General features: G+C 38.4%; 1 long non-coding RNA gene across 3 annotated transcripts in view; it reads right to left on the reverse strand.

The window, feature by feature from the left end:
- Window positions 1-6831: 6831 nt before the first annotated feature.
- Window positions 6832-27039, reverse strand: part of LOC121474546 — a 122805-nt gene continuing 102597 nt past the window's right edge. For all 3 annotated transcript variants that reach the window (XR_005983430.1, XR_005983429.1, XR_005983428.1), the window contains 2 exons: window positions 16149-16238; window positions 6832-7023 (listed from right to left, as the gene is read on the reverse strand). This is a non-coding gene — a long non-coding RNA (uncharacterized LOC121474546). The remainder of the gene's footprint in view (window positions 7024-16148; window positions 16239-27039) is intronic.

Consider the following 27039-nt stretch of genomic DNA (forward strand, 5'->3'; position numbering starts at 1 on the left):
TGTTACGTCTATATTACCAAAAAAATCATACATCTGTTAAAAATTAAATGCCTTGTGAAGGAAAAGTATCCAAAACTGGAAAAAGGGAAAAAAAAAGTGGATGGCAAGCCCTGTCAGTATCATATGGTTGAAGGTCCATCGAAGGATTATTTAGGACATGTCATTATTTAATTTACTATTTACTGCTGATTAATGATGCTACCATGCACTGTATAGATTTTTGTCTAGTAGAGATGCAAATAATGTGTTTTGGAGAACAGATAATCCCAAAGGTTATGCTTATTGCCCTGTAGGATATTAACCAGTTTTTGTATCTAGTTCAATAATCTTCTAACTTTTCTTTATTAAATTGCCTATAGGTACCTGAAGTCTTCAAACCCTCTTTGACCCAGTCTTAACATCTTCCAACTTCCTCACTAATAAGTGAGTGAATAAAATCTTTGACATGTGTTCATCTTACATTTGCATGTGAGTCATAAATTTATTTCTAAAAATTATATGTATAGCAGCCCTGAGAAATCTTATTAGGAACTTAATTACCATAATCTTTTACAAAATGAAAAAATATTTGGCAATGTGAATTATCACTTTCTAATTCGTCTGTTAAATCAGTTTAGTTTTTCTGTGTTTTCCTAGAACTGGGCATTCTTGTGTTCAGGCTGCTGGCATGATCAAGTACAGCTGCCACTTGCTGCAGCAAGATAAGTTGGCAGAAGTTCTAAGATCTGTTATTCGACTATATTTGCAATGAATCGCTGCAACAGTTGCTATCGGCTTCCCTTTCTTCACTTATTCCAATTTGTATTAATGGTCCGAGAGATAAGGCTCATGTTACCACATGCTCACAATATCTGGCTACTTCACACATATGAAATAGTTCCACTCCAGTGTTCTTGCCAACAAGGGAGAATAAACAAAGCTGGATTCTGAAAGAGTGGGCTTGTTGGTTTAACCTGATTTGTACCTTGTTAATATGTAACGACATAGAAACCATTCGGCAACACTTGGAGCCAAATTTCTGCTTAATCCATAACTACTTTAAGCCATGTGAATTATCATAGGTTTACATGCTCAATATTTTGAATAAAGAAGGGTTTGGATAACTCATATTTGCATGTAAAATTTTATGGATAATTCATGGGCTAATGATCCTTGTTTCCATGAACAAATATTGAAGTATTTGATGAATCTATTAGGTACAAAATAGGGAAAACAATGGGATGTCTGGTTGGCTCAGTCGGGTAAGCATCTGCCTTCAGCTCAGGTCATAATCCCAGGTTCTGGGATCAAGCACCTCACTGGGTGCCCTGTTCAGGAGAGAGACTGCTTCTCCCTCTCCCTCTGCCTGCCACTCCCCCTGCTTGTGCTCTCTCTTTTTTTGTCAAATAAATAAATACTTTTTTAAAAATAGGGAAAACAAAAAAGATACAAATGGGGTGAATTATTCTCTTCATAGAAGGATTCTGCACTGTAAAAAATAATTCATCATAATACCCTGTAGGAGTGAAAAGCCTAGGACTATAAACTTTTCTTTTTCTTCTCCTCTCTTTCTCACTACAAATGTCTAAAGCAGTGAGGTAGAATGTGCAAGGCTTTGGTACTGCTAGTGGTGTGTGACCTTAGAGAAAACCGCTCATCTCACTTGGATAGAATTTCTTTATCCAAGAATGAATGAAGTGAGTCCAGTGGTTGCAGACCAGATCTTTCTTCTGGTATTAATTTTCATTATCCATCTGATTTACAGATATTTAGCTAGTTGCAAGGGTAGCTAGAGCAAGTCTATGTTTTTTCATTTACCAAGACTGCAAAGGGGCGTGAATCCTAGGTTTGATGCTCACAGGTTGTGTGACTTTGGGCAAGTCACTGGACACTCATAAAGTCTCAATGTCCTCATCTGTAAAATGGGGACAGAGATGCTACTTATGGCATAAGGGTTAAATGACTAAGTATTTTTAAAATGCCTGGGCAGCCTGGGTGGCTCAGCAGTTCAGCACTGCCTTCAGCCCAGGGCATGATCCTGGAGTCCTGGGATCAAGTCCTGTGTCGGGCTCCCTGCATGGAGCCTGCTTCTCCCAATGCCTGTGTCTCTGCCTTTCTCTCTGTGTGTATCTCATGAATAAATAAACAAAATCTTTTTTTAAAAAAGTATTTTTAAAATGCCTGATACAGTAGTAGTATGTAGTTTTACTCAATTAGTATCAGTTGTATTTACTATTACAGCCATGATAGAATAAGACTTCTAAGCTCAAGGAAAAATTTTGCATAATAATCTTTTTAGGTCTATCTTCAAAGCTGTGTGCTCATTTTGACCTAGTGCAACTCACTTGTAACTTCAAGTTACAAGTTATTATTCCTATCTAGAACTGAAATTAAATTTTGGATTTCACAGTAATTCTCTTATGAGCATATAATGATTAACAATATAATATTTGCAATACTATATTACCCTCAAAATGGAAAATACTACATACCTGTCTGAGGCATTTTATTATACTTCTTAAAATTTAAAATGTTTGCATTGACAATAAGATGGGATGACACTTAGAGAAAATTAAGATGGAACTATAGTTGGTAAAAAAAAAAAAAAAAGAAAAGAAAAGAAAAGAAAAAAGAAAAAGGAAAAGGAAAAGTTTCCTGAACAGACTGTAAAGTCTCTTCATCTGAAACAGCTTCTAAAATGTTTTTTTTTTTAAAGATTGATTTATTGGGGGTGGGGGAGGAGCAGAGAGAGAGGGCAAGAGAATCCTCAAGCTGACTTCCCACTCAGTGCAGAGCCCAACTCAGAGCTCAATTAAGAACCCTGAAATCATGACATGAGTCAAAATCAAGAATTGGCTGACTTAACTGACTGAGCCACCCAGACACCCCTAAAAACCAACTAAGCCACCCAGGCACTGTCATTTATAATGACAGTATTAATATTAATTCAAATGATACATTTTTGTTTATAGGTGCTAAGAACTATGGCTTGTATGGACTCTTCAGAGTCAATTTGAGCTTTAATTTTTAAAATTTGAGGATCATACCTAAGATTTGAAAAAAAAGATGGAATTAATCTTATCTAATTTACAGGCTTATTTATACATTTGCTGTGACTATCATCCAAAATGATAAATAATCTTAACATTGGTAATATTTTTATAGAACTTATCACTGTTTTGAGGGGAAAAAATCTCTCTTTGATGCGTTCTGTCTAAAGGACATTTAGATTTTGAAGATAAAATATAACCTTCAAAGTCATAATAAACAGCAGTGAGAAAAATACCACTACAATTCATTAAATATCTACCTTTTATGGAGTGTTCACTATGGGTCTAACGTTATTAAGTACATGGGCATTTATTATTTTTCATTTTAACTTCAGTATAGTTAACATACAGTATTATATTAGTTTCAGGTGTCCAATACAGTGATTCAACACTCCCATTCATCACCCAGTGCTCATCATGATAAGTGGACTCTAATCCCCATCACCTATTTCACTCATCCCTCCACCCCTGTGCCCCTCTGGTAACTATGCATTTGTTCTCTGTAGTTAAGAGTTTATATTTTGGTTTGTCTCTTTTTTCTTTGTTCATTTGTTTTATTTCTTAAAATCCACATAAGAGTGAAACCATGTGGTATTTGTCTTTCTCTGACTGACCCATTTCACTTAGTATTATACTCTCTAGATACAAATGGCAAGATTTCATTCCTTTTTGTGGCTGAATAATATTCCATTATATATATATATATATATATATATACATATACATATATACACACACATACATATACACCTCACATCTTTTTTTATCTACTCATCTATTGATGGACTCTTGGGCTGCCTCCATAATTAGTACATGAGCATTTAATTTAATATTTACATATATGGCTTAACAACCACGAAAGATAAGTACCACTTCCCCATTTATCAGATAAGGAAACAGAGCCAAGGAAGTTTGTGACTTGCCCAGAGTTAAAAACTTCCAAATGACAGGGCTATGAGTAATTTTGATCTAAAGTCCTGTGCTCTTCACACAGTGTTATTAGCAGATTACATAAAGCTCTGGCGCCTTTCATTTTCATATCCACTCTACCTTCTTACCTATCACAAGCTGTCTTTACTGGCTCATTCCTGGAAAGGGGGAAGAGATTAAAAGGAAGAGAGCTAGGTTGCTTCAGTTCGTTCATTCAACTGTGCTAGGATATGGAATGTGACCCCATCCCCATCATCCCACAATACTGTTTAACTCATAAGTCCAGAGTTGAGAGTAAAAGGCACTTCATGCTTCCACACTGCAAGTTCCCAGAAGTGCCAGCATTTGAGGTCAGCCCTACTACCACCAAACCTGAGAGAAGGTTGTCATCATAATTTTTTAAAGTCCATCCATTTCTTCGACTTTCTCATACGCAAAGCCTTGATGGAGTGACATGAAAGCCCCAAGGTGAAAGAACAGGCATGCGCCATAGCCTTAGGAATAAGTTTAAAGTCTTTTCTATGTTGTGATGAGGCAACTTAGAAAATGAAATAATAGGATGTTCTAGTTGTCACCTGTCTCCTTTCTTGAACCAGGTTAAACCACACATTAGAGTATTTCTTGTGCTTCTGCTCAGTGTTCTGTGATGGTAATTTCTTTCTTTCTTTCTTTTCTTTCTTTCTTTCTTTTTCTTTTTTTTTGATTTTATTTATTTATTCATGAGACACACACACAGAGTGAGAGAGAGAGAGAGAGAGAGAGGCAGAGACACAGGCAGAGGGAGAAGCAGGCTCCATGCAGGGAGCCAGACGTGGGACTCAATCCCGGGTCTCCAGGATCATGCCCTGGGCCTAAGGCAGGTGCTAAACCACTGAGCCACCCCAGCTGCCCTCTTTTTTTTTTTTTTTTTTAAGATTTTATTTATTTCTCAGAGAGAGAGCACAAGCAGGGGGAACAACAGGCAGAGGGAGAACAGCCTGGGATCATGACTTGAGCCGAAGGCAGATGCCTAACTAACTGAGCTACCCAGGAGTCCCTTAAGATGTAATTTCTTTTTTTTTAAATAAATTTTTATTTATTTATGATAGTCACAGAGAGAGAGAGAGAGAGAGAGAGAGGCAGAGACAAAGGCAGAGGGAGAAGCAGGCTCCATGTACCTGGAGCCCGACGTGGGATTCGATCCCGGGTCTCCAGGATCGCGCCCTGGGCCAAAGGCAGGTGCCAAACCGCTGTGCCACCCAGGGATCCCTAAAGATGTAATTTTGAATCTAATCCATCCATTAGAGTTCACTGAAGGCATGGTAAGATACTACTAATGAGGTTCCCCTTAACTGGCTCCTTCAATACCAGAACTAACTTAAAAGGTCTCTGAAAGTCTCTTCAATTCTTTTTTTTTTTTAGTCTCTTCAATTCTTAAGAAACCTTTTAGAAGGTTTCTTAAGGTTTAGAAGGTTTAGAGGGTTTCTTAAGGTTTCTTTTTTTGAAACAAAGTGGCAAACAAGTGCCTCAATGGGAAAAAATCATCTTGAAATAAGCTAACTCTGAATGATACCATTTTAAATACCCAATTGTAAGCCTCTGTTATTTTCAGACATCATCTCAACTAAGATATTTGCAGACAATGTCCATCCCGACTTCCTTTTTAAAAGAATCTGTAAAGCAGGATCATAAAATCCAGAGCAATCTACACTTTAAACATCTAACCACAAGGTGGAGATCTAAAGCAAAGAGTAGTTTCATGGCTGGGCTCAACTGAGAATCCAGAGCTTCTGATCCAAGATTAGAAGTATTTGTGTTCTCAGATGGTGCAGAAATGGACATTATTGTTTTAAGCTAAAGAAAAAGACATTGTTTATCAGTGTTCTCTTATATAGATTAGAAATGTATATGGCGTGCAAGTACTTCAGGAAGCTCTAAGCAACACAATGTCATGCAGCAAAGTGGGAACATCGATTAGAAATCTCAAGCTTTAGATATAAAGTAAGGAGAATGCTATTGTTTTATTGCTTGACTGTGAATACATTTAACAAGGGCTAATGTGATTATTTTAGTCCAGATTTTGGAAGGCTGGTCCTGAAAACTAATTTTCAGTACCTTTAAACTCAACAGAAGTATCAGATGTGGTTCTAAAGATTCCACATTGTGAGTATGACTAAAACACTCCTCTAGTTTCATTTCATTTGTGGAGAGTGGTGGGACTAACTTGCCAAGTGAAGCTCTGGTGACAGCAGAAACTCCTCACCTCCCTTTCAGATGCATGGGTTTTATCAGTTTGCCCAATGATGCACCAAATGCACTTGCTTGATTCACAAATTATCTTCCAGGTTCGCTCATCTAGAAGTTTCACTATTTTAAAAAATAATCTAATTTTCCTTTGATTACCTGTAGTGTGAATACTTATTTTTCCCCGTAGAAACAAACAAAAAACAATTGAAAGAGAAAATCTAAGCTACATAATAAATAGAAAATATGGTGCGATCTTTTCTGTTTCTTCTACTTCCATATGTTTTAACTTACTTTAGAGATCATGTAACAAGTATATTAACTAGTTCCACCGCAGCCAAAATTCTTGTCAGGGTAACTCCTTAAAGTTCTTCTGCTATTTTTTTTTTTTATCATAATGAAAGAATCCATTTGTGGACATTGTTTTCCCTCCTAGCTTATTCAAGTACTAAGACCATCAATCTTCCATTTATTAAAGGTGTTGATCACCTTACCTTAGAAAATTAAAAAGGAAGGCAATCACAAACTCAAATATTGTTGCTTCCAGCTCTTAGGTGGGAATTTCCCCTCATTCCTCAGCAGCTGATTTATCTCTTTATCTCAGTCACCTGTCTATGTTACAACTAGTAGAGCAGAGTTCCAAGCTGTTTATTTAGATAAGCATCAAAGTTTGGGATGCTGATCTGTACTCAGGAGACCTTTGATCCTGTGCACCTTGATTTGGAAATCAAATTGGAACTCTAACAAGAAAGATTTGTCTCTTCCGCTACTTTCTGGTCTCAGCAAGGCCGGAAATACCAAGAGTCGGCTCCTTGGTAGTTTAGAACTTCCGCTTCCTGATCTGGAAGAGAGCAGAAGTGGAGACATACACAAACGTGAACCAAAAAATACAGTGACCTTTTGCAATCCACCACAATATCCAGGTCAAATTTTTTCAAATGTTGCCTGTTTACTCAACCAGTATAAGCTTCTGTGCCACCATTTCAAGCCAAAACAAAGTCTGTGGAAGACTTTCAGGTCACCATGCACTGGTTGCTTTGCTGGGGATCCTGAAAAAGAGGGAGAAGCATTCTCCAGGTGTGGCATCTGGAAAGCCAATATGATGTGTGAGCCAGGTGATCAATTACCAGCTTAGATAGCAATAAAGGCTGCTCAGGTCTCAGTTCCTCCAGGCAGTGGTTCTCAAACTTCATACACAGCCAAATGGCATGGAGGGCTGGTTAAAATGCAAATAACTGGCTCTATCCCACCCAGACCACGGTTTCTCATTCACTAATTTCGGGGCAGGGTCAGAGAATTTAAGTTTCCAGCATATCACCAGAATGATGCTGATTCTGCTGATCTGAGGATCACAATTGGAGAACCACTCCCTTAAGTGATTTTGCCTGTGAAAATGGGGGAAATCCTTAAACCTTAGCAAATGCTGGGATTTCATTTTAAAGAGGAAGTGAGACATGAGCACTGGATTTAGAATCAGCCATACTTGGGATTTGAATCTGGATCTGCCCAACACTGTGAGTCCCGGCAAACTGCCTAACTCTCTGAACCATATTTTCCTTATCTGTAAAATGGGGGAAATAATCATAACCTGTATCTGAGAACCAAATGAGATACTGAAAGTAAGGTGTCTGGTACGTGGTACTCTATAAATGGTTATTTTTACTTATTTTATTTATTTTTATTTAAAAAATTACAGACACTCTTAAATAAACAAATACATTCAGATGTAAGCGGTAATTTCTGAGATCTAAGCACAGGAGAAACTTTGATCAGGATACAGTATGAGGGATCCCTGGGTGGCACAGCGGTTCAGCGCCTGCCTTTGGCCCAGGGCGTGATCCTGGAGACCCGGGATCGAATCCCACGTCGGGCTCCCGGTGCATGGAGCCTGCTTCTCTCTCTGCCTGTGTCTCTGCTTATCTCTGTGTCTCTCATGAATAAATAAATAAAATCTTTAGAAAAAAAATGATACAGTATGGGTTTGTACTGGATTCAGCTTCAATAAAAATAAATTGGTACAGTTTAAATAACAACGTTGTTCTTTTAAAATAAAAATTTCTCATAAGATTTCTGGTTCTTTCTTGAAAGTTCTCTTTAATTCCCACTTTCTTTATTGCCATCTTAAAGCTCACTCTAACATTTACTTCTTTATTCTGTTTCTTGCTGATATATTTCTATACTGTGAAAGAAGAAAGAAAGAAAGAAAGAAAGAAAGAAAGAAAGAAAGAAAGAAAGAAAGTTAGAAAGTTTTTTTTCTAATATGGAAAAATTCTACGGGCTCTAAACTCCTATACAGTGGAGTTAACCCTCTCCAGTTACCAAATCAGAGTCTGAACACAAGGGGATAATTAACAAATTGAAGAAAATTAAGTAAATTAACAACATATGTTAATAAACTAATCTAGGGACATTAAAATTAACTTTTACTGCCCAGTTTCCATGTTAATGAGGCATCTGTGCACTTCCGTCAGAGGGATAGTATATTATATCCAAAAGCAAAGGGAGAGCTAGAGGGAAGTGGCCAGAAGCTCCCCACCACTTTCAATGACTAAAAATGGGCTTAACCCAAAGTTAGATTTAAAAAAAGAATCGCTCGTGCATTTATTAAGCATATATTCATGGTAAACTTCCTGTGGTCTCTATGTGACACTGGGAATATACTTAGGAGTAAAAGATATCCAGGTCTTCACCTCATGGAGGTTATAGTCTAGTTTGGAAAACAAACATTAATCAAATAAGCACATGAATACATAGAAAAAGAGAAACAGTGGTATGATTGGTATAACGGACAAAAAATATGGCCTACACAATACAGTGACAATGGGAAAGCCTATAGGAGCTATCACAGCCTGTTCAAAGTCATAAAGTAACAGGAGCGTGATGGCACATCTGAAGGTATGAAAGGAAACCAAAGAGGCTGGAGGTGAGAGCTAAGGCTAAGTCAGGACCGTGAAGGGCTTTGTAGATTAGGCAAATAGGTCTTCATCCTAGGAACAGTGGGAAGCCACAAGACAGTTTTAATCAAGGGATTGGCATAGTCTAATTAGCATTTGTAGAAGATCACTTGGGGTTCAGTGTGCCAAACAGGTTAACAGATGTGGCGTTCCGGGGCTGAGGAGGCAACATCAATGGCAAAGAAGTAGTGGCAAGAGTCAGTGCAATTGGGGGTACTACCATTACAGTCCACGTGAGAGAGAAATGATGGTTGATCGGACTTTGTGGTGATAGAATAATTGTTATTCTTTGTAACTTTCTTTAGTGGTGCAAAGAAGGAAAAAATGTCATTTCTCCAGCAAGTCCAAGTATTAATATGCCTACAAGCGTACAGATGGACCACATGATCATTCAAAGTCCCCTCCAACACCCTGACATGACTTAGATGAGGTTCTAACTCACACTGTCACACAACTAGTCTTATGAATGGCACTTCATTTTGTTTCAGAGTTATTGAAAAGATTGTCTAATACCATTGCCTAGGTGCTTGAACTCACCATTTGCATTTCATCTTTTGTTTGGTAAAGGCTTATAATGTTTCAGGAAACCCTTGGAATAAATGCCCCCCAGAGAAAAAATTTAATTTGTTTCCTGGTTAGGCCACCAGTAAAGATTAATACACACTAGGTGAGAATGAGCTTCTGGAAAAATAGGGCTGACGGGCTTCCTTAGTAGGCCTTAGGAGATGACCGAAGAGGAAGGAGTGTTGAAGCAGAGTGGAGAAAGAGGGAATGGGACACTAAAGACAAAAGTTGTCTCCTTCCTCAGGTTTGCTGGGGCCAGCCTTATAAATGAGGAACTATGGCAGGTTGTCACAGACAGTACGCTACCATTTTAAGTTGGTTTTACACAATACCCTCCCTCTATAGAGTATCAACCGGGAATGATGATGAATTCCAGAATGCATTTTTTATCGTGCCCTTCATTATTGGAAATGAACCCAGTAAAGGCAGAGAGATGTATCTGTGAACATAGACTTCTTGCCCATAACAACAGGAAACAACTACTTCTCCATTTTCAACCATTTTTGTGCAGAGGTCATGTCCCATGTTCCTACCTCTGGGGAAGGTAAAGAAAGCTCACAAACTGTGGCCATTCTTAAGGGCCAGACTATCTCCTCTTCCTCAGATAGGTCTGAGCCCTTACCCTCTGTCAAAAGACATACTTAAGACAAGACCACTGCTGTCTCTTCCTCTATTATTGCTATCAACTTATACTAGAATCTTTCCAGTCTCCTGCACACTGTTATTAAAGGGAGTTTTATTGCCAGTTGGTCTAAAAGAGGTTTTTGGAGTTGAAATCTTCTAAGGGAGTATATATAGATAGGATGAATAGGTGGCAACTTGAATCACATTTTTCTGGAGTAATTCTGCAAAATGCCTGGGCTCTGACTCAAATCTACTAAATCAAAATCTACATTGTCATAAACATTCTTTTTCTTTTCTTTTTTAATTTAAATTCAATTTGCCAACATCTAGTATAACACCCAGTGCTCATCACATCAAGTGCCGTCCTTAATGCCCGTCACCCAGTTACCCCTTCCCCCCACCCACCTCCCCCTCAGCAACCCTGTTTGCTTCCCAAAGTTAAGAGTCTCTCATGGTTTGTCTTTCTCTCTAATTTTTCCCCATTCTAAGTGATTCCTAGCACACTGATATTTAGGAACTACTGCTCTATGGCAACTATAATACAGCCCTCTATGGACACACCACTGTGTCCCAAACTAGTGAAAGGAAGGGGGTAGGTTACTGATAACCTCAGCTTTTCACACTAATATAGTAGCCTGAAGAGCCGTATTCATTAGGTCAGTCAAGTAAATTGGTCTGGAATTTTGCCTGAGACAAAAAGGTTGAGATCTTTCCTCTGAAATTCTTTTTAGAGAGAGGTTTGAGTAAAGGGAGAATGGTTATCATCTCATCTCCACATGAAGGAACCATCCCTCTAGTAGCATTTGAAAATGTAGGGGGTGGGGGAGGTCACATTATTGACTGGTGAGTGCTATGGGCACTTGGTGGTCCAAAGCCAGAGATGCTACACACCTTGCCTTTTGGGGGCCTCCCACACAGCAAAAAATTGAACTGCCCAAATGCCAGTAATTCCCCAGATTGAGAATCCTTCAGCTTTGATGCCCCTATCATGCTGAACGCAGATGTTCGATATTTGCCATAGAATCTTCCCTTTGGGGATGCCTGGGTGGCTCAGTGGTTGAGCATCTGCCCTCACCTCAGGGCAGATCCTGGAGTCCCGGGATCGAGTCCTGCATCAGGCTCCCTGCAGGGAGCCTGCTTCTCCCTCTGCCTATGTCTCTGCCTCTCTGTGTGTGTCTCTCATGAATAAATAAATTAAATCTTTAAAAAAAAAAATCTTCCCTTTGTTCTATACCTTGAATAGAGTGTATATACTTCCACGTTATTGAAGTGAGTGTACATAAAATACTCAGCATAGTGCTTGCCTTATTATAAGTAGCTCTAGGAGTTTCAGACTTATTATTTAATCAATGAAAATGAGTGGTTGAGGATTAGTGAATAGATTGTCCTTTCCTGGAGCTTGCTGATTTGAACACAATCCAGAGTAAAAAAAAAAAAAAAAAAAAAAAAAAAAAAAGAGAGAGAGAGAGAGAGAGAGAAAGAAAGAAAAAGAAAAAAACAATAGAAGAAGGTTGATATAACCTATGGTTAACTTATAAGGTCTGTGTTAACCCTTTTGGTTACCTTAAGAAAGCCCAGTTCTGTTAGACCACAATTTTCCATCACCTTCTCATCATCTTCAGTAACATTGTAGAATTCAATGGATATATGAAAGTTGGGAAAATAGAGTGCTTGCCATTAAAACAGTGTGTATCAATATTTGGCCTTAGCTTTCACTGCTGTTAACAGTAGTTTCTAAGATAAATTGGGCTTTCTATAAAAATAAATCCAGTGTTAGGAGTCATAATTCATACCAGACTCAGGAAAAAAGATCCTTGCTGAAAAAACAGTTGAAATGGTATTCTTGCCAGGAGCCATATACCATTCTGCAATTTATTTCCTTTTTAGTGGAAGGAAGGACTTCAAAGCCGTAAGTACACACATATGCTACAAGTATGTCTAAAATCTAAATGTAGGAACCTCTGAACCAACATCCACATGACACAATTAGCAATTCTATCATTTATACCATGAGACAATATTGAAATGAGGAGATGTAGAGATTGAGAGATGACATAAAGTACCTAAGCAAAGAATAATGAGGTTTGGAAGACAGAGCTTTCTGTGACTCCAAAGTCATCAATAACTTCCCACTCATCACCTTTAGGATATATTCCAAGTTTCTTTACATGTCCTGCAAGTTCCCAGTCTGACCCTTTGAAAACTAACAAATCGGTATGTATTTTGAGTAGTCATTTCTAAAGCAAAGAGAAGCATGGGGAGGCATAGTATAAAAAAGAAAAAGAGGGACGCCTGGGTGGCTCAGTGGTTGAGTGTCTGCCTTTGGCTCAGGGTGTGATCCTGGAGACTCAGGATCAAGTCCCACATCAGGCTTCCTACAGGGAGCCTGCTTCTCCCTCTGCTTATGTCTCTGCTTCTCTCTCTGTGTCTCTCATGAATGAATAAATAAAATCTTTAAAAAGGGAAAGAAAGAAAGAAAGAAAGAAAGAAAGAAAGAAAGAAAGAAAGAAAGAAAGAAAGAAAGAGAAAGAAAGAAAGAAAAAAAAGACTTCCCTGAGAGATGGCGGAGGTGACATTCCAGCGTCCACTCTGCCACCAACCACATTCAAGTTACTTTTCATCATCTGTGAAACTAAGAGAAGCAAAGTGACAGGTGAAATCAGTAGGGGTCTAACAGTTACCAATTCACTTGAATTTCTCCTTTATTGTCAGAATTGCTAGGCATGTCCACAAAATTTATGAATGGTCTGTTTCACCTCTTGTTCTTTATCAACTGTGTCATGGATTAACATAAATTTAAGAAGTAACCGCTAAAAGTTTGAACACTGATATCTTTTTAAAGTTGTGAAAAGGCCTTTCTGATAGTGGAAGGCAAGCAGTGAAACTCATGCTTATACTTATTTTATTGCAATGTACAAGTTTTTTTAACTCCAAATTTAGTACTTTACCCATCCTTTGAGAATGATCCTTTAAATTTTAACTAAGTTGAAAAAAGATTGTTTTGGAAATATATCACACTGAAGCAATTCAAGTTCGTACTAATTCTAAATCGAAGGAAACCCTCCTTATAGCCATTCATCAAAGGATATTTTTGGTGTTTTTCACAGAGATATTAAGAATTTTTTTAGTATGGGAGTTCTCCAAAGGTTTTTCAAAATAAGCATGTTTCTAAAAGAAATCCAATAAAAGCAAAGATAGTGTGGTGGCGGCTGCTTAGAAAAGGAACAAAAACCTCTCATAATTGGTTTATAAGGATTTTAAGAAGCCCATGGTGCTTAAATAAAATTCTAAAATAAGTATCAAGGTTTCAATACAATAACACAAATTAGTAGGCTATAAAACACACAAATATAAAGTAGCCCAAAGTATGTAACAGTGTTTTACCACTAGCTATTCTAAATTTCATCCAAAACAATCCAGTCCCCAGAAATCAGGTATAATCCTGAGTAGATACACTCTTATGCACTTCTAAAATCTTCATTCTGCCAGAAACCAGCTCCTTGGGAGTCTCCTGATGGATTTCTGCCTGACATCTCCCCAGCCTGGCTTCCCTCCTGCCTAGCATCTTCTCCCTGTGTTCACAGAACAGCCCCAGGGTGCTGCTCACCACATGTGGTGGCACCCAGGCAAAATTCTTTGACTTGAGCAGTGATGCTCCCATTGACTGTACACATTGTCAAAGCACTGATGATGGAATTTCCAAGTATGTGGCAGAACTGCATTCTAGTGGAAAAGGAAAGAGACTGATTTCAAGTGTAATAACTAGGATTTGCACTCTTGGGGAAAAAAGCAGTAGTCAGAATCTCACCGTCACTCAAACAGGTGCTACAGGACCCAGAAAAGTTCGTGTACTGTGAGAGTGACAGAGACAAGATGTTACTTGTAAAAAAAAAAAAAAAAGAAATCTTGCCATTTGCAATGTTGTGGTTGGAACTAGAGGATATTATGTTAAGTGAAATAAACCAATCAGAGAAGGACAATGATCATATGATCTCACTCATATGTGGAATTTAAGAAACAAAATAGAGGATCATAAGGGAAGAGAGGAAAAACTAAACAAGATGAAATCAGAGAGGGAGACAAACCATAAGAGACTCTTAATCACAAGAAACAAACTGAAGGTCACTGGAGGGGAGGGGGGTCGGGAGGATGGGGTAACTGGGTGATGGGCATTAAGCAGGGCTCTTGATGTAGTGAGCACTGGGTGTTATATAAGGCTGATGAATCGCTGACTTCTGCCTCTGAAACCAATAACACATTATATGTTAAATAATTGAATTTAAAATTTAAAAAATAAGAAATAAAAATTAAAAAATAAGAACTGCCTCCCATAGAGATAAGGAGACTTCCATCTGGCCTGCTAGACTCAGGGAAACTGGCAAAGCCTGAAGCCCATCTGGATTTATATTAGAGGACAGGAAAACAAAACAGATGAGGGAAGGATAAAGCGTGAAGGATTCAAGAGAGCCTGTGTGACCTGAGTTCACATGACAGATTTTAGCAAGAGAGAAATTTAGGAGAGAAGATTTGAAGAGGTTCACTATGCTAAGGATGAGGGCTCTCCCAGAACGTTTTGGGAAACATTATAATAAATATTTTCTTTCTCTTTAACTTTCATTGTCTGGTTGATGTTGTTTTGAATGTGCAAGGGATCTATTAATCCCTCAGGCATAACTAGAAGTCAGTCTTTCCAAAATGAGGATCTGATCATGTCACTCCACTCCTGAAAGTCCTCTGAAAGTTCCTAATCACTCCGCTTAGCACTGCATGATCTGGTCTCTATGTGGGTTCAGTCGCATCTCCTCCTATTACCCAAAATCTATGCTCCAGCCACATTTAAAATGGATTATTCCCAAAATGTACTGTTATGATAGTGTGCCTTATAATAAGAAATACATATTTGGTCTTTCTCTTGCTCCTGGTGCGAAATTCCTAAAACCATTTTAAGTTCCCTAAGTGTTGACAGAGGTAAAGATGTCTTTGTTAATAAGATGACTTTTATTAACCTAAGTTTGTGGGCTGGCTGCCTGGGAGCCACTCTGTGAATAGAGGGTTGGAATTTGCGGTTCCACCTTTGGGGAGAGGAAAGGAGCTGAAAGTTGAGTCAGCCACCAATGGCCAATGATTTAATTAGTCATGCTTATGCAATGAAGCCTCCACAAAATTCCAAGAGGACAGACTTCGGAGAGCTTCAGGCTGGTGATGATTTGGAAGTGTGGAGAGAGTTGCTTGCTTAGAGACACAGAAGCTCTGCATACCTTCCCATATATCTTGCCCTATGCATCTCTTCCATCTGGCTGTTCCTGAATTGTACTCTTTTAGAACAAACTGGTGATCTAGTAAGTAGAATGTTTCTCTGAGCTGTGGAAGCCACTTTAGCAAATGAATCAAACACTAGGAGGGAGTTGTGGGAGCCTCTGATCTTTAGACAGTTAGTCAGAAGCACAGGTAACAAGCTGACTTTGTGACGGGTGGCTACAGTGACGAGGCAGTCTCTAGGTAGATAGTGTTAGAATTGAGTTGAATTGTAAGATACCCAGCTGCTGTCAGAGAATCACTCAGTGGTGTGAAAACACACACACACACACACACACACACACACACACACAATGATCTCATAGGTCTTCAGATGTTCACACTTGCTTCTGTTCCCTCAGTTTGAAATGCATCCTTCCCCTCTTCATCCACCTCTACAAGTATTTGCTGAGCAGCTATTATGTATTAAGTACTGTTCAAAGCACTGAGTGACCAAAACAGTGAGCAACAACTACTACAACTACAATAGCAAAGCAGTGAACAAAACGCACAAAAAGCTGCTACCTACTTGGGTTGCATATTGCCTTGGGTGACTCTTCATGCCATTCAAAACATACTCCAATATCAACAGAATGCAGTGTGTAGACCTTGTTTGAATCTCAAAAAAAAAAAAAAAAAAAAGACAAATGAACTTTGAATCTAACTGGATATTTGAAAACGTTAAGAAATAATTACCGATTTTTAGAGAAGATATTGGTATCATAGTTATAGTATTTTTTTAATAAAAACAAAAATCTTTACCTTTTGGAGATACATACCAAAATATGTATGGAGGCAATAATATGAAGTCTGGAATTGGATTCAAAATAGTCCATTGAGGATTTGGGGGCAGTAAGGAGAGTACAGATGAAACAAAACTGCCATTTGTATTGGGGATCCTTGGGTGGCTCAGTGGTTTTGGCACCTGTCTTCGGCCCAGGGCGTGATCCTGAAGACCCAGGATCAAGTCCCACGTCGGGCTCCTTGCATGGAGCCTGCTTCTCCCTCTGCCTGTGTCTCTGCCTCTCTCTCTGTGTCTCTCATGAATAAATAAATAAAATCTTTAAAAGAAAAAAAACCCTGCCATTTGTAAATAATTATCAGATCATCTCTCTACTTTTGTATATATTTGAAAATTTCCATCATACAAAGTTTCTAAAAAAGAAAAAAAAAAGTAAAGATGCATTGGACTTCCTGCCTCCCTACAAGCTTCCCCTGGGGCTCCAAACCTTGCTCTATTTCTTGAAAGCCAAATGAAAAGTGATGTCTTTATTCATGAGAGACACAGAGAGAGGCAGAGACAGGCAGAGGGAGAAGCAGGCTTCCTGCAAGGAGCCTAATGCAGGACTCGATCCCAGGACCCTAGGATCACAACCTGAGCCAAAGGCAGATGCTCAACCACTGAGCCAACCAGGTGCCCCTATAATAATCAGATTTTAATGAAGATGACATTGGTTTCAAGGGAACAGAAACTTGGTAGCTGTCTTCTGTACTACAGAAAATTTTCTGGCAGATGTGATTCCATTCACTCCACACATATTTTTGAGTCCCCCAATGTATGAAAGCTACTGGGCTGGGGACCCTATACTCCCTGTTAACAATTGTCTTTTTTCTTTGGAGTATCCATGAAAGACTAGAGGAAGATGTGGGCATGCCCTGGCACATGTGTGCACACACACGGTTACTTTCTCATTGTTGGTCCCTTCAGGATTTAGTTGAAGCAAACAAACAAGTTAGTATCCCTGTAGCAGTATCTAGCACTTCTGTTAGCTTGTTTTCTGTACTGTTTTGATGAGCAACATAAGATTCTCTGTAATTTAAAAATTATTGCTAGCCCTCTTCAGTAAAAAGTGTTAGCTGTAAATAAAAACAACTTTTTGTTACTCTGAGACTTATTTTCTTCCTAAAATAATTAAGAGACAAGATATATATGCAAATTATTTATTCTACTAATAATATGAAACTTGCTTAGCCCTACAGGTCTCTGTAAGTCAGGAGCAACATGAGTCTCTGATACCCAACCTTTCCCAATTCCAAATTAAGTACAAATAATAAAATCAGTGTAAAGGTAAGATGGAAAATACACTCTAGTTTTGAGATATTCCTCTCTTCTGGGGAGATTACTTGGCTCAATTTGAGTAAAACTACATCATCTGCCAAGGAAAATTCATGTCAAATAGAGTATTTTCAAAGAATATACATTTAACGAATATACATTTAACTTGTACTGTATTTATACATTTATTTATATAAATGTAATTTATACATTTAACTTTAACTGTTAAGTGCCTGAGGTGTCTCAACATTTCAAAACCTGTGATAGGGATGCCTGGATGGCCCAGTGGTTGAGCATCCTAGGAGTGAGTCCCACATAGGGCTCCCCTCAGGGACCCTGCTTCTCTCTCTACCTGTGTCTCTGTCTCTCTCATGAATAAATAAATAAAATCTTAAAAAAAAAAAACCTGTGATAATCCTTCTCAATGATGGCACAGTCTGACAGCCAAAGATATTCTTTTTTTATTTAAAATTTTTAAAAATTATTATATTTTTAATTTTTTAGAGAGAAAGAGTGCAAGGGGAAGGGAGGGAGGAACAGAGAGAAAGGAAGAGAGGTAATCTAGAAGGCTCCATGCTTAGCATGGACCCAGGGCACAGGGCTCAGTTTCACAACCCTGAGGTTATGACCTAAACCCAAATCATGAGTCAGTCCCTTAACCGACAGAGCCACTCAGGCGCCCCCAGAGATTTTCTTAATACAATTAATTCCGTCAATTCTAAGATAAAATATACTTTGCAATTAATAGTGCACAGAGTGTTACAAAACAGAAACCAGGATCACTGTTGCAAATTCTCTAATATGACTCTACTAAGTAGGGCCAACTTATCATGATTGACACCATCATGGGACTGCACAGGGCATGAACCTCCAAGAAGCTGACCACATATTAACTGAATGAACAAGTGAATGAATCTCATAAGTTTGGACTGATGAAGCAGGTTCAAATATTAAAAGTCTATGTTATAGAAGAATATACATCATATAGTTATTATTCTAAGAATATACTGAAGCCAAAAAATTACATCTTGATAAAAGATTGTAGAGAAACTCCTTTAATAATAGCCACAATATTATTTTGACCAATTATCTGAATATAAATAATATTTTTAAGTGTTCAAGTATGTGTTTAAAATATTTATATATTAATTTATGGTAGTAAATTTCATTACTTACAAAGAAATATTTATTAAACCAGAAGTACCTACCTATTCATGACTTTCAATGTTTTCTAGTATGGAGGACAACACTCAGTTGCTAACACCAGAAACCTGGTTTGGATTCTATTTTGGATTCTTCCTTTCTCCTAGTCTCATCGACCTGATTACCAACATGCTTTTTGTCTATGATCTAACTTTTCCTCGTCTGCTTAAGAAACTCCCACTTTCCCTCACAATTTATAATTCTGTGTAGCCTAACCTGCTTCTCCCAACCAGACTTAGATCTTCCTAACATCTCATTTATACCTCAATTTCTATTATAGCATATTCTTACATTTTCATTATTTGAACACATCCATCCCTTAAGAATGTGGTGGATCAAAGTCAATTGATGGGGCAAACCAATGTCCACAAGAGGGAGCCATAAATCAGGAATCAGAGATCCGAAACCAGCCCTAGAATCAAGGGATCAGGCTAACATGGTACCTAGAAGACAAGCAAAGATGCAGGAAATGGAGATGAGTACAGAAATAAGAGCAAGTTAGTCAAATGAAGAGGGTCCAGAAAGATTGCCGCAAACATTGGTGGGTCAGAGGATGACATATACCTCAGAGAGTTATGGTGAATGTTAAACTGTTTAACAGAACCAAGTCAAGGCAATCCTTGGGAAGGTTCTGTTTATGCGCCAAATGAATGATGAGCTATTGGTAGTCTGAGTTCCTCTCCCAGGTAAGTGGGAACCAGGGCTTTGGTTCATCTGGGATTTCAAAACTGGAGGATATGAAAAAGTCTATGGGTGAGCTGGTTGCTCTGGGGTGGGAATAGAAGGTAACTGAATCTATGGCTCAGGACTCAAGAAAGAGGTAGAAGGAGCCAAGGAAACTTGCAAGTACTCATTTGTTTACTCAGCAAATATGCATTAAGTGCCTTATGTATGCCAAGTACTGTGCCAGTATCTTAGCCCGAGCTGCCACAGCCAAATACCATAGACTGGGTGGCTTAAACAGCAGTCATTTCTTTCTTCCAGTCCTGGAGACTGGAAGTCCAATATCAAAGTGCTAGCAGGGTTCGTGTCTCACGAGAACTCTCTCCTTGGGCTGCAGATGTGCACCTTCTCATTCTACCTTCATAGGTCCTCTCTTCAGTTTTTTGGTTGTTTGGCAGGTGGAGAGAGCCAAAGAAAGCTCTCTGGAATCTCTTTTTATATGGGCACTAATTCCATCATGAGGGCCCCACCCTCATGCCCTCATCTAAATCCATTTATCTGCCAAAGCTCCCATCTCCAACTTCCATCACATTGGGAGTTAATGCTTCAACATATGAATTTGGAGGGGGAGGACACAAAGTCCACAGCAGCCAGTGGGGCTTTGACATTTATGATGGAGCAGATCCTTTACAAGTATAAGTGACAAAATGCAACGGAGAGGAAAAACAAAGTTTTAAGGAGAATGTATTTCAGAGGTTGCTAATGTAGCCATTAAGTTTAAGGAAATCGTAGAAGACAAGAATGGGACTCAAACCAGGGTCAGAAGCAAAGAAGACATGAAGTAATAAGAAGAGCCAGAGGAGTTCAGCACGGCAGCCTGGGAAGATGTGCAGAGGTAGCAGCATATGGGCTGGGGTTTATCTTGTGGTTCCTTGTGGTGGGTGAACCCAAGGGAGGGCAGGTGAGGTATTGAACCTGTTCAGAAATGAGGGAAGGGGTCTGAGATTCAAGCTCCCCTTCAGGCTTGTAGCAAGCACGCAGAAGTCAAGAAACATTTGTGGAGTAACTTAATACGACTGTCCTGCTTTTAAAATTGATTTGATTAGTCTGACCCACGAGGAGTACTTTTTTTAAGCCAACAATTCTCATAAACTTCTGCCCAGTTGCCCAATTTCTAGATAATCTAGTGCCTTTTCTTCTTTCTACCACCTTACTTTCCCCTCCTGTTCCTCCCGACTCTCCCTGAACATAAAGAGCTTTTCGCATCTTATAAACCAAAGAACAGAAAGGAATGAAGCTGAGCAATCAAGTCAGATACTTTTGGGGAAATAGCAAAAGATTTGAAGCAGAAACGATTGCTGTTGGTGATTCTCATTTGGCCTTGGAAGCCCTCCATCTGGATCAGGGGCATGGCAAAAATCCACTAACCCCCATTTCATTTTACCAGTTGAGCAAACACCCAGGTGGCTTACAGTTCACAGCTCAATAAATGCTATTTGGGTTCTTGTTGAAGCCTGGTTGGGGATGTTATGTAAGAGAGGAAGAAGCCTACAGGCACAGCAAGGCCACTGGATGCTTTGCTGCACGTATTGTCTTCCCACTGTTTGCCTTGCCAACGTGGGTGTGGGTGTGCACGTGGTCCTTCCCGGAGGAGCTGCTTGCACTGGGCGTCCTTGGCTGTGTTGCTGGGAATCTGTCCGCAGATTCTCCTCACCCCTTGGGGGGTGGGGGGGAGTGGTTGGGGAGAAATAGCAGGAGGAAGTTCACCCAGGGTCAAGGAGGCTTGTTTTCTCTTCCTCATCAATGGATTTACTCTATAAACTGATTTGTCCTGCCAAAGAAAAGGAAATCCTCATTGTCTTTCACACTCGAGCTTCCCTAACGTAAGCATTATCTCAGGAGTAGTGATTTTGGTCCCAAACCTATTTCAGACACGCACGTTTCATTTGTTTTTTCCTGGAATGATGATGAGATCAAGGCCTGTATCTATGAAAGAGTCTGTGAGAGTTTCTGGAAGTATATAAGGATTGATGGCAGTGGTGTAAAGCTCTTTCACACCTTTTCATTTCTGTTATTCTCTAAGGATATTAAACCTGTTGCCTGAAACCCTCACAGAAAGGATTTAGTGATAAAACTCTCCGAATACCTAAGTGTTAGAAAGCCCTAGTTCATGATCTTGCCTGAGTCTAGTAATATTCAATTCCTTAAATTTTGATATTAAAAATAAGCCTTCCTAAAGTTGCAGTAAACCTTTATATATTTCTTTAGATAATTGAAAAATAGTGTCTAAAGAGAAACTAGCCATAAGAATCCTAAAGTTTTTAAATAATAGGGTGAAAATGGCCTTAAAGATCAATGAAATCATCAATACAATCCTGTCACTTTGCAGATGAGGGAAGCTAAGGTTACTCGAATGACATGATTGGCACATGGTGACAAAACTCAAGAGTGGAGAAATGGCACAGGAGAGGTCTTCTATTCCTCAAAGTCCAAGGCTGTGCTACAGAAAATTCTATTCCACAGTACATTTAAGAATACATGTTTTGTATTAAAATTCCAAACTACTATGAAGATTGAAGGCCATGTCTCCACGTATTTCCTTGAACATTTCCAAACAGGCCTTTTTTTTTTTTTTTTTTTTTTTCAGTTTTTGCTCTGCATGTGGACTTTATTCTTAACTCAAAAGCTTAGCATAAAAACAAGTCTTTGGAATTTTTTTAAAAGATGGAGAATTTCCTCTGTGTCTTAGACCTTAGAGCTTCCTCAGACCTTATTTCATTTTAGCTAGTTTAATTTTACTTTTAAAAACTCCTTTATTTTCATTTGACTAAAAAAGTGTGTTTATCCCTTACCTCCTTGCCACTTGAAATCCTTGTCTTACTTAGCCATAAAAAGTCCAAATACAATTTAACACCTAACAAGAAAAGAGGTGTAATGGGGAAATGACAATTTTGCTAAATTGAGCAGTATTTCTTAGAAAATCATAGGGAAGTGAATTCTCTGTGAGCTCTACAGCTGTTAGCACTGAATGATAACCACCACCTTCTCTAAACTCTACCATCAAGGTATCAAATCCCAATATCCTCTGTCTAAGGTCAGGTATGGTCATCCCCTTAGAGATTTGAAGATAGCAGATATACATCAATTAAATTAGAAAGGAAAGATTATTAGAGTGAAGATTTTATTTCTCCAGGCTGACTGCACTTCTAAAGAATGAATATTAAATGAAAATTAATAAAGAATTTTAATTCAAATCTATTTAGTATTCTTGAGAAGTTCATCAAAAATAACCACTGACATGTCATTATCCAACAAGTTCAAAGTACTTCCTACTTGGTAAAAGAAGAGACTTCATGTTCTATATAATCATGCTGTCATAAGAATAAAAAAACCACTTTGATTTGACAGAAAGTATTTTTCTCCCCCAGGAATTAAAAGGAGGGAAAAACCCACATTGCTGAGTGCAAAAATAATTATAGTAGTATCAGTATTAAAGTTAGCTACAGGCAATATTGATATATACTTTATGTCCAAGGAAAGCAGTATCAATGAAATTGCTATAATGGATGAATAATAATTTTTGCACTATAACCATGTATTTTGCCAAAATACTTCCCTTATGTAACAGAAAAGTGAGTAAGTTTAAAAACAGTGACTCATGACCACCTGCTACTTCTAAAAGTCCAGGGATATGAATACCTATTATTCAGAGGCTAGTAATGCCCTCTAGATCTCTCTTTTTATTCTCTACCTTTGTCAGCCAACTCACTTTACGGCTATTAAGTCCACAAAGCTTCTGAATCCTCTCCAGCCCATCTCATAACAAAAGTTGACCACCTGACATGCAGGTCTGGTTCTGTGAAAATACATTAATCCCACCCTAAAACCATGATAACCTGAGTCAACAGTGAACACATTAGTGAAATACAATTGCTGGTTTATGGTGTTATTCCAGTTAGCCACTGAGCATGAGGCATCTTCTAGTTCTTCCATTGTTTAAAGATTCATTCAATTTGTCAGCAAGCTGAGTGGACATAAAAGACGAGGCAATGAAATCATGAGTTGATCTAGCCACTAAAATAACTCCTATTATTAAAAAAAAACCTTAATATTAATTCAATTTTTATTTAATAAATTATATCTAGATGGAGACTTTGAGCTATATCAAGTAACAATCTTCAAACTACAAAAAATTACTAAAATGCTTTATATCAAACATTTTTATTGACCTATGGGACAGCCTACATTTCTCTCAAGGATTTGAGAGAAAATTAAAACCCCTAAATGGATAAAAACAAATTTATACCACTACTACTACCACTGTAAGAAATGTCATGCATACATTTTTTTTCCAAAACAAAATTAAACTGAAGACTAGGATAGCTGATCTAGAAGAGACCCTAAAAAGTATCTCCCTTTGACAGAGGGGAAAACAGGACTAGCGAGGTTAAGTGATACAGTGGTAAACACAGCTCACTGGCTAGTGTGTGAATAAACTGGAAATAGGTGGAAGGTCATGACTCTCTTCTCTGTTCTTCCCATGTAGGACAGAGTTCACTATCATCCCTGTGCCTCCCCTTTTAAGATCCTCTCTTAAGAGTGGATCCTCTTAGTATCCACTTGTTTCAAGTGCCTAATCTATGTGCCTAATCTATGTGCCTAATCAAGTGCCTAATCTATCCCTAAAGAGTCCGAATTTCTCAGTTAACTATTAGTTTGGAAAACAATCTCTTAAGCCAGCATGTAGTCTTAAATCACGCTGTGTTCCATGGCACATGCATAGATGCTGCCCAACAAAAGAGCTCTCTGATCAAACAGGTTTGGGAAATTCGAAGATAAACTAAGGTTTCTTTTCTATAAGATTGTTTCAGGTCTTTTTTTTTTTTTAAATTTATTTATGATAGTCACACAGAGAGAGAGAGAGAGAGAGAGAGAGGCAGAGACACAGGCAGAGGGAGTTCAGGTCTTTAATATGTTGATGTGCTTCATGAATCTTACGATGTGTATAGCTCAACTTTACTTGATAAGATTTTTTTTTTTACTTGATAAGATTTTTAAAATTTTTTTATATAGAGCATATGTCACAGACACTGTGATAAAATGAAACATAATTTCGGAAACACTGCGACATAAGCTAATTCCTAATGAGCTTAGCTCAGATGTGTCTTTTTTCAGAAATGTAGATACTTCTTTTATAACTACAAATGAAATGATTACTTTGAAAACTTGCAAATGACAGGTGGAAAATTAAACTGACCTCTATTTTTTTTTAAAGACTTCATTTATTTATTCATAGAGACACACACACACACAGAGGCAGAGACACAGGCAGAGGAGAAGCAGGCTCCACGCAGAGCCCGACATGGGACTCGATCCCGGGTCTCAGGATCACGCCCCAGGCTGTAGGCGGCGCCAAACCGCTGCGCCACTGGGGCTGCCCTGACCTCTATTTATACTAGTCAAAGATTAGGAGATATCCAGAGGGGTGCCTGGGTGGCTCAGTCAATTAAGCATCTGCCTTGGGCTCAGGTCCCAATCCCAGGATCCTGGGATCTAGGCCTGTGTTGCACCCCCCTGCTCGGTGGGGAGTCTGCTTCTCCCTCCTACTCTTTACCTTCCTCCTGCTCATGTGCTCACTCTCTCTCAAATAAAAAAATAAATAAACTTTTTTTAAAAAAAAGAAGATATTGAGTATTTGCATTTCAAAATTGCCTTTTGGAAGATTGAAAAGCCTTTAAGATGTGAAGACATTATAATTTAAGATGGCATTTTGTGTACTGTGAACAGATGCTCTACCAGTTAACATCCAATGACTTCACATATGTATCTGCTTCATTGTAAAGCTGATCCTAATAAGAGAGGTGCCATCTATTGAGCACTGCATGCCAGGTTCCACTACACACTTTACATTATTCACAACAGCCCTTGTGGTAGAGCCTTTTATCATTCAAACCAAAATGGTCTGGTTTTCAGGCCTATGCTATTAACCTCACTATGGCACTCCTTCCTCATCCACCCTAATTAGCAAAGCTCTCACAATTCAAACATAAACCATGCTTTTTCCTTCATACTACAGCTCCAGAAAGTCCCAGAATTTTTTCAGCCAGGATTCTTTTTTTTTTTTTTCAGCCAGTGTTCTGTCTATATTTCAGAACTATTCCTCTCACCTTATATGGGAGCTTCTTTAGAGTAGGCACTTTGATTTCTGCAATGGATAATGTCACAAATTCAGCAGGCACAAGGGATACAATCGAACTAATTCTACTTCCAAAGGGGCTCAGAACCATTTGTTGGCTAATGGTGACTCCATTAGTTCACTGCAGTTACTGCCTCTTCTTTGAGTCCAGTGCTACTCAAAATGTGGTCCAAGGACCCCTGCCATTCCCCAAATTATTTGTAATGAGTCTGTGATGAGGAGTTTGTTCCAGAAAGGAAATCAATTGCCTCACTCAGCACGCTATTTTGAGTGCAGTTGACATTTTTTTTCAATGCAAGAGCCTTTTGATAAAGAAAGTAGTGTGCAGATTTACACTCTGATGCAACCTCTAGGTCACTGCAGATGGCTATGAAGAGTTCACAGGGGGCGGGGGGATCCCTGTGCACCACTTCTCCAATCCACCACTTCTCCAATGCCTCATGAGGCATTATTTCCTCATGAGCCTGAGGTCTAGGTGATAAAATAGGAAGAATGTGGACTTTGGAATCATGCAGTCTGGGTTCTCCATGATAATTCTGTTGCTTACTTGCTATGTATGATGGGAAAACTTATGTAAACTCTTTGAGTCTCAGTTTTCTCATCTGCAAAATGAAGGAATTAATTGCTATTTCACAAGTTGGTTCTAAAGATCAAATCAGACAATATTTTTAAAGTGCATAATGATATATAGATCGTTTATTTGTTAATAGGTTAATAAACCTCAGTCCCTTTCTGCTTCTGCCACATGTCTTCCAATACATGACATAGTATTTTTCATTGAGTTGAGGGTTTGTTTGTTTGTTTGTTTTGAGATTTTAATCTGAGGTTTTTTTTTTTTTATTGCAGTTTTGGACAACAGTAAAGCCGAAGGAGAAGGCAAGGAAGTATAGTGATGGTAGGAAGAACACAGACCCTTAAAAAAAACATAATTCTTAAATTCACACAGAATAAAAAATCATTTATTTTACTTCTTGTGCTAGATATTCTAGAAAAAGAAAGAAGTTAAGGATTAGGGAGAAATGTTATCCTACCTTTGATGTTTCCCAAAAAGATCCCATGAATATATATATGTGTGTGTGTGTGTGTGTGTGTGTGTGAGTGTGTGTGTATAGTGTATATATATACATATATAGTGTGTGTGTATGTGTGTGTGTGTGTGTGTATATATATATATATATATATACACACAAAGTCTCTGGTTATTCCAAAGAATTACTCCTTATTGCTTTGCTCCAGTTTATTGCCTAATAGTATCATATTAAATATATTTAGAAAGGGACGGGAGCTTATGATTTCCCAAAG

The sequence above is a fragment of the Vulpes lagopus genome, chromosome 1 (assembly GCF_018345385.1).
Source record: "Vulpes lagopus strain Blue_001 chromosome 1, ASM1834538v1, whole genome shotgun sequence".
In the NCBI taxonomy this organism is placed as follows: domain Eukaryota; kingdom Metazoa; phylum Chordata; class Mammalia; order Carnivora; family Canidae; genus Vulpes; species Vulpes lagopus.